Here is a 7,634-nt window from a genome sequence, read left to right on the forward strand (position 1 = left end):
AGCAACTGGTTCCAGGTGAGTTTGGAACTTCTCAAAACATGGCAGTGTGAAGAGGGTGGCAATCAGAATCACTCGTCGCAGATGTTCCTCAAAAGGGTAAACAATCAAGTGGAAGCGTATGGTCGGCCTAATGAATGGAGGTGACGGTAGGAACACAACCAAGGTTCAAAAGGGTTGATAGCAAAGCGATCACAAAGGTTATTTACCAAAGGTGGTTTCATTTTTTAATGAGCTTGAATCAGGAGAAACTATGCTCAGTGTAGGTTTATTTTTTAATGAGGTTGAACCTTGTTGGAACATTTCTCTTACTAGTCTTTTGATAATGTCTCTTGGTAGATTTATTTTTTAATGAGCTTGAACACTGCTATAACATGTGCTCATGGCCTTTTTATGCAGGCTAGAAACAACCGAGATATGAGGTTAAAGGGTTGAGAACCTACAAACTACGAAAATCAAAGGTCGTTTTTCAGTTGCATGCAAAGATTTGCATGCCCCCAGGTGTTTCAATAAAAGGAGAGTTTCCAGGTTACCAAATAGAAGTCCCTGCGGTTAGGCAGGATTGTTTTTGTCAGCAGACAAAAACTCTTCCTTGGCTTTGTCCATCAAAATAGACAAAGGTGAATGGTGTGAGCTTCCAATCACATAACATACGAAGGTGAATGGTGTGAGCTTCCAACCACAATCGTGCAAAGGAAATAAGTGTATCAGATTGATCACATAACCTAGACGGGAATGTTTCTTCAGTCCAAGCATTAACATCTTTCAAGAAAATCTCTCTTTTCCTCTGGGTTTTCCTCCCGAAGCAGACTAGGGTGCATTCCCCCTAAACTTCATCACACTCACCGAACTACTCACCGTAATTAGGTGGATGGAATTAAGGTTGAAGACAAATTGTTGACGCGAAGAGACCATTTAGGGATGATGGTTGATTCATAGCTGTGTTTGAAACAAGAAATGAAAGCTGGTCGACAAATTGTACCAGTCTGCCTTCATGTGGAAAACACATCACTCGAAAGAATGTGGAAACAATAGCTTCCATGCTATATATATAGTCACGTCCAAGGAGTAGATTGTAATCTAGTGGACCTTGGACTACCATCACATTCAAATGAACGGTTTTCTTTCTCAAAGTTATTGGTAACTTTGGAAGGATCCCTAACGGTCGACTGGTTCCTTTGTTGAAGCCTGACAAATTTTGTTTTTCAGGCAAAAGCGATGGCGAACCAAGCACTTTCCAAGCAGTTGAGGAAAGGATACTCACTGAAGCCCCTTCATCTATGATAGTGCCAGACACGATCATTTTGTAAACTTGTACTATGATTCAGAATGGTACATTAGATGGAAGGCGGGGTTTCGCTAGTTGATTCCAATCAAAGAAAACGACTAGACTGCTTGGAGGAGGTACCAGATAAATTTCCGGATAAATCTCATGAACTGGGGGGGTCTCTTCCTGTTGTGAAGGAATGGGTGGATTGCCCCCAAGTTCATTAGACTCTGTATCGACAAAAAGAATTTGAACAGTGTCATTCTCATTCTCTTTGGAAACTGTATCATCCGAAGGTGGGCCTTCTGAAGGCAAGACTGGGTCGATTGCCATCTCGACCAGTTGACTTTGGTCCGATATGGATTCAGGAGGTTCACTTTCAATGATAGGCGATTCGATCGAAAATTGAGTTATGTCAATTGGGGTTTTCAACTAGCGAAGGACTTGGTAAGAGTTTCCTGTATCCAAGTGGAAGTTACTGCGGTGAAGCAGGACGGTTATCCAAAATGCTTTTGTCTTTGTCCAGAAAACGACAACGGTGAAGAGTATGATCACCTTCACATAACCTACATGGAACTCTGACTTTTCCTTTCTGTCTATTGACTTCGTTTTCACTAGTTGATGGTGTGCTTTCAACTTGACTGTCAGAGGTTGATGACACCGAAAGGTGCAAACGGGGAGACCATTCTCTCAAGATCTGCGGGATGCAAGGGCAATCTCGATGGTAATGGCTCCCCTTGCAAATTGCACATGGAGTTTTTGGTTTGGAAAGTTTAGTGTGCGGATTTTCGCCAGATGATGCATGGTTGTTCCCTTGTTTAGTTGGCTTCTTCTTCTTCTCCTTCCCTTTCTTTTTCTTCTCAGCTACTTGGTTTTTAGTGTCACTAGTTTCACCAAGCGAAGAGGAAGAAGGGGAAGGAGAAACAAACGAAGTAGAAGGCGAAGGGGTAACTTCAGTATCATCTGGTTGTTGATTAGATTGTTGAGGAACTACTGTGTTTTGAACGACAGAGGTTGAGAAAGGCCATACCGGTAGGCCGATTGTGACACCGGTAGGCCGATTGTGATTCCTGGAAGGGACAATGTAGCCATATATGGAGAACCAATATCTCCCCAAGAGGAGAAAGGAATAGGATTCCCTCCAAGAGGGATTCCTTGATTAGTAGACTCCATTATCTCAACCTCATATCAACGAAGGAATAAGGATGTTATTCCGATTTAAATAAGTTTTAAAGACACTTTGACGCAACTTACTTTTTCAATTTTTAAGAGTTGAGAAAAAGATAAAGGTGACTCCTTACTGACACAAGTCCGTACTGGCACTTGTCATATCAAAGAGGAAGAATCACCCAACCTTCGATGAAAATGATAGTTACCAGGTTTTACGACACTGGAACACGTCTCTAGCCTAGACTTCTATATGTGTTTCGTTAGGCTCCAAAGCGTTTTTATGTTCATTGAGATTTATTTTAGAGTTGATCTTGCTTAGAAGTTTGTCTTTCAAGGTTCACCAGGTGATATAGATGTGAAATTCCTAAATATGCAATCTAAAATGATAAACAATCGTTTATGTTCTTTTAGCAATGAAAATCCTAGCTACAAAGGAAAGAAGATTATGATTTTCTTTCAGCAGAGAGCATAGAGCACACACTAAATGCACTTTCCTAAATCAAATTTCGCATGCAGTCAAAATGCAAATGCACATGCATGTATTTGTTTTTTGCTTCCTTAATGTGTGAATGCCAAAAAGGAAAGCTAAGTATAGATCTAAACTATTTTCTTTTAAAGTGACATTTCTAACAATTTATTTTTAAAATGAAAGGAAGACTAAGACGACACTTTTTGATTTTGAATTGAAAATTGTTTTTCGACACTTCAAGTACTAATAACTCAAATCAAGTACAATGACAAAAGTACAATCAACTATCTAGAAGAGGAAGACTTTATGACACTCTTCTTTTGATTCAAAATGACAATTACGACACTCGCATTAAAAACGACAGTTCAATTAGGCTACTTTTGACAAATGAAGACTGTAAATGATTCACAAGTACACAAAAAAATTTACAATTCCTAACTGATGGAGGCTGAAATATGTGAAGGAAGAAGGTTCCAACAAGAAGATATTAATCATGTAAATCAAAACTACTTAATAGAGCTGAAAACAAAGGGAAAAAACCAACTCTCGGAGAGAAAAAACAGTATCACTCAATCATCGCACCTACAACACAGGGACATAGGGATGCATCTCACCTGCAACACACGGGAGGTGCCATGCATCCAGGTTGCATAGTTACAGACAGTGCGATGGACCAGGGAGCGAAACTGAGCTTGGTTTTTGCTCAAAGTTTGCAGCTAAGTTCAATGATTTAGGCTGAGTAATGATGGACAGTAAAAACAAAGCATAGGGGTAAGATCTTATGAGGTTCTAAGCTACCACAAGGGCACTTAGAATGCTTTATAAGTCAGATGTTCAGTTCATAAACCAACCTGGAGATTGACTGAAGCAGCATTCATCTACTTCACAATTGCATAGCAAAGGCGTTTCGAAGGCTAGCTGGCTAACTTCAGGCTCCGTTTGTAGTTTATAAAGCGAACAATAAACAAACAAAACAAACTATTCGGTCCCCAACGGAGTTGCCATTTTGCTTCAGGGAAAACTAGTGTCGATTACAATTGCTAGTCCCACTAAGATGGGTAGCTATCTTAGAAACAAAAAATGAAAGCTTTTCAAGAGTTCCTTTAAGTGTGATAGATTAGAGGGAAGAAAAGAGGACCAACCTGGATCTTCCGCTTTGATCCTAGCTTGATTTCTCCTTTCCTTGATAGAATTTGCCACTCCTTTCCTACTTGTCCCGCTTCAAAGAGTACCTGTAGAGTCAAAGTAATAACAAACTATCAAAGCATCTCCATCTACAACATCATAAAAAATGCGGAATCAAAAACACCTTGACCATACAATTTCATTCATAAACAGTAACATTCACAAATAAACGATTATATGGAGGAAAACTCAAAGAACTTTATTAATAGTAGTGAAAGAGAGGATTACAACCTAGTTGTCTGATCCAGGATCATCCTCCCAGTGTACAAGCCCTCTTCACCTCATGAACAAGCAAATCACCAAACAATGCAATGTCTCTTCTCACCAACAAACCAACAACACTTCCTTAAAAAATACAAAATTCCAGCCTCTAGATCTCTCAGATGAGGGATCCATTTATAGATGTCTTGCAAGCGTGTGAGTCAGCTCTGGGTTTTTTATTAGTGTCATTCCACTGATAGTTCTTGGTTCCACTTGGAGATTTCATTGATCTCTTACTCATCCCTGGGCGAATTCAGAGAGGCAAGTGTCACAGGAGAAGTTTCTGGAAGATTCCATGATCATCCACTTAGCAAACTGTCTCTTCCATTTGTCTATTCTCGCTCATCGTACCCCACAGAAGGCCATTCTAGTATGCATCACACCTGGCTAGTTTGGCAGCTAGTATGCATCACACCTTGTCCATGGAGCAGTCAGTATGGTCCAGTTTTGGCCAGTTTTGAGCAGTTTTTCAGGTGGAACTTTTGGGAAATGATGTAATCAGTTTACCATGATCCTTTAGGGTGTGAAACAACACTTTTAGGGACTTAAATAGCCCTTAGTTTATGGACATATGAGTTTGGGGTTTCAGTGCCAAAATATGTCTATAACACCAATGTGAAACTTTCATGAAATGTGCCCTACAGGTTTTGATGTTTTGATTTATGTGGATCCAGTCTGAAATATTATGAAACATGGTCCATGAGGTGCTGAGGGTTGGAGTCTTCAGCGAGGCATTCAAAGCTTCCTTCCAGTGGTAGATAGTAAACTTGTTCAGGGGTTAGGTGCTCCCTTTCGGTAATAGCTGGTAAATGATATCAGGGGGTTGTAACTACCTTCGAGTGGCTGCTGGAGAACGAGTGGAGGTTGTATTCTCCTCTAGGTAAGAACCTGCATGTTGGTAAGAGTTTATGTCATTATAATATTTTAATAAGTTTTTCTTTATAATAAAAGAAGAAGGCAAATACATCGGTAGCTGTGGTTTTCACCCACATTGGGTTTCCACCTAAAATCATGGTGTTCTATGTGTGTTTCTTAAGTTCTTTCATTTATCTTTTCTTTACTGCATACTGGATGGTTAATGAATCAATATTGCAATGGTTAAAGTTAACTCACTGATGGAATTTATGATAAATCAAGTAAAGTGGATATACATAGTTTTACTTCACTTAAGTCGTGTACACACACAGCTTGCATTAAGAATAATAGCATACATAATTTATAATAAGAAATGAAAATTTAAAATGGATTTAAAATATCGATTCAACACACCCCCCCCCCCACCCCACCCCCAGTATTTTTCTTAACATCAATTTGAGACCAAATATAACAAATTATTCTTAAGCACAAGTACAAACCATACATTAGAAATCAAATTTTCACCAAATTTTGGGAGAAAAAAAATTGTATGAGCCCTTTCCTTGGAGAGTTTGATTTGTTCGGTCAACTAAATAAATGGGATTTATTTGAATATCATTATTCCAAAAGAAATTCATGTGAATATCCATATGCTATGTTGCTCCTGTATCCAATATCCAATCATCTTCAAATGAATTTCTTAGTAGATTATTAGTATCAATGGATGTTGCTAAATCAACCTCCTATATTGTAGCAAAAACGTATTCATGTTGTTCATCTTAAAAACCTTGATCATCTACATATTGAGTTGGTGACTATAATTTGAATTTGATATAAAATTTGAATTTTTCTTAAACTTTGGCCAATTTTTGTTACTTGTTAAGTAATGAGATGCATTAACCCCTTTCGTAAGAATCTTTTTCACTTTACTTGACTTTAATTTATGCTTATTATGGGTGGTGTATTATAATTGAGATAATTTATATTACTTGGGAAACTATATTGATTATAGTTATTATGTCATCTACCTTAACGGCAACCTATACCACGAGCTCATTTAGAAGACTAATTCCAATAAATTCCAAAATATCTTGTACATCTTCCTCTAGAACTTTTAGCTCTATTTAAACTAGTGAAAAGAAGATCCTCTTGAGATTGTTGTTGTTTATCAAATGAATTACTATGTTGAGCTAACAGTTCACAAAGTGAATCAAAAGTTGTAAATGATCATTTATAAAAAAATTGGAAAGATTTTTCTATGTACTTATAATATGGAGGAAAATCATCTATCAAAATAGAGATAAAAAAATTATCTTCAAGTTTAGCAAAACCACCTTTGATATTTTCCTTGGGTATGTTATTTATTCTTGAAATGTATTATAACACATACACATAATCAACTAATATTTTCCTAATAAAATCTTTGAGATGCAACATAAGTATCAAAACGTGTGTGAAATTCACTCTAGGTATACCAAGAAATGGTGGAATTTACAATGTGACTAAACATCTATTCAGTTACAAAATATTGAAGTAGAGCAAGAGCTTTTTCATCTTTTAATTCCCATTTGACTAGTTAATCAACATTAATGTGTTTTTTCATCTTTTAATTCCAATTTAACTAATTAAGCAACGTTAATGTGTTTGGTTGGAGGAGTATCAACATCAGAAATATCATACCATAACTCATTACATATCGACGAATTGTGCATATAGTATTTCTAAGATTTGTAATCAATCATCCAACTTACCTAAATCAGTGAGTAAATTGATTGAATTAGACATATTTGGTGATAGTAGATTTTCTTGAAGAATTTGAAATTTGAAAGTGATTCAAAGAAGAATCACACGATTAAAGTGAGATGCAAGGCACCCAAAATATCACACTCGGCGTAAAATGAATGTTGGGTTGTGTTATATTATTTCCACGACTAGTTGACGCAGTTAACTTGGGGGTTAGAAGGGGGGTGGAGCCCCCCCTTCGTTGCACCGATTGTGTAGCAGGGGGGTTACAGGGGGTTAGGTGGACCTACCTATGGTTTTGTGCATGATTTTTTGCACATGGTTTTGGACGTGATGGTTTCCAGTCCATGGTTTTGGACGCGATGGTTTTCGGTCCATGGTATTGGATGCTTTGGCATGTATAAATATGTATTGTAACATTGAAAGGAACATAATAAAAAATCAAGCTAGTAGTCCCAGTTTTGGGATCCAGGGGAAAATATCTGTGTATATGTGTTTTATGTGTTATGCTCTCGCATTGTTTATTTTCTATGTTTTAGAATTTGTATGCAGGTAATTTCTGTATGGGGTTAAAACCTACATTTGGTATCAGAGCTGTTTTGGCTTCAAGCAGATGCCTTTGTTGCTAAGGGGTTTCGCTCGGGCCTGTGGTAGACCCTATTCAGTGGGAGATCTGTAGGATCGATT

The sequence above is a fragment of the Pinus tabuliformis genome, chromosome 6 (assembly GCF_031772625.1).
Source record: "Pinus tabuliformis cultivar Carrire ecotype Pingquan chromosome 6, CPIR1, whole genome shotgun sequence".
In the NCBI taxonomy this organism is placed as follows: Eukaryota; Viridiplantae; Streptophyta; class Pinopsida; order Pinales; family Pinaceae; genus Pinus; species Pinus tabuliformis.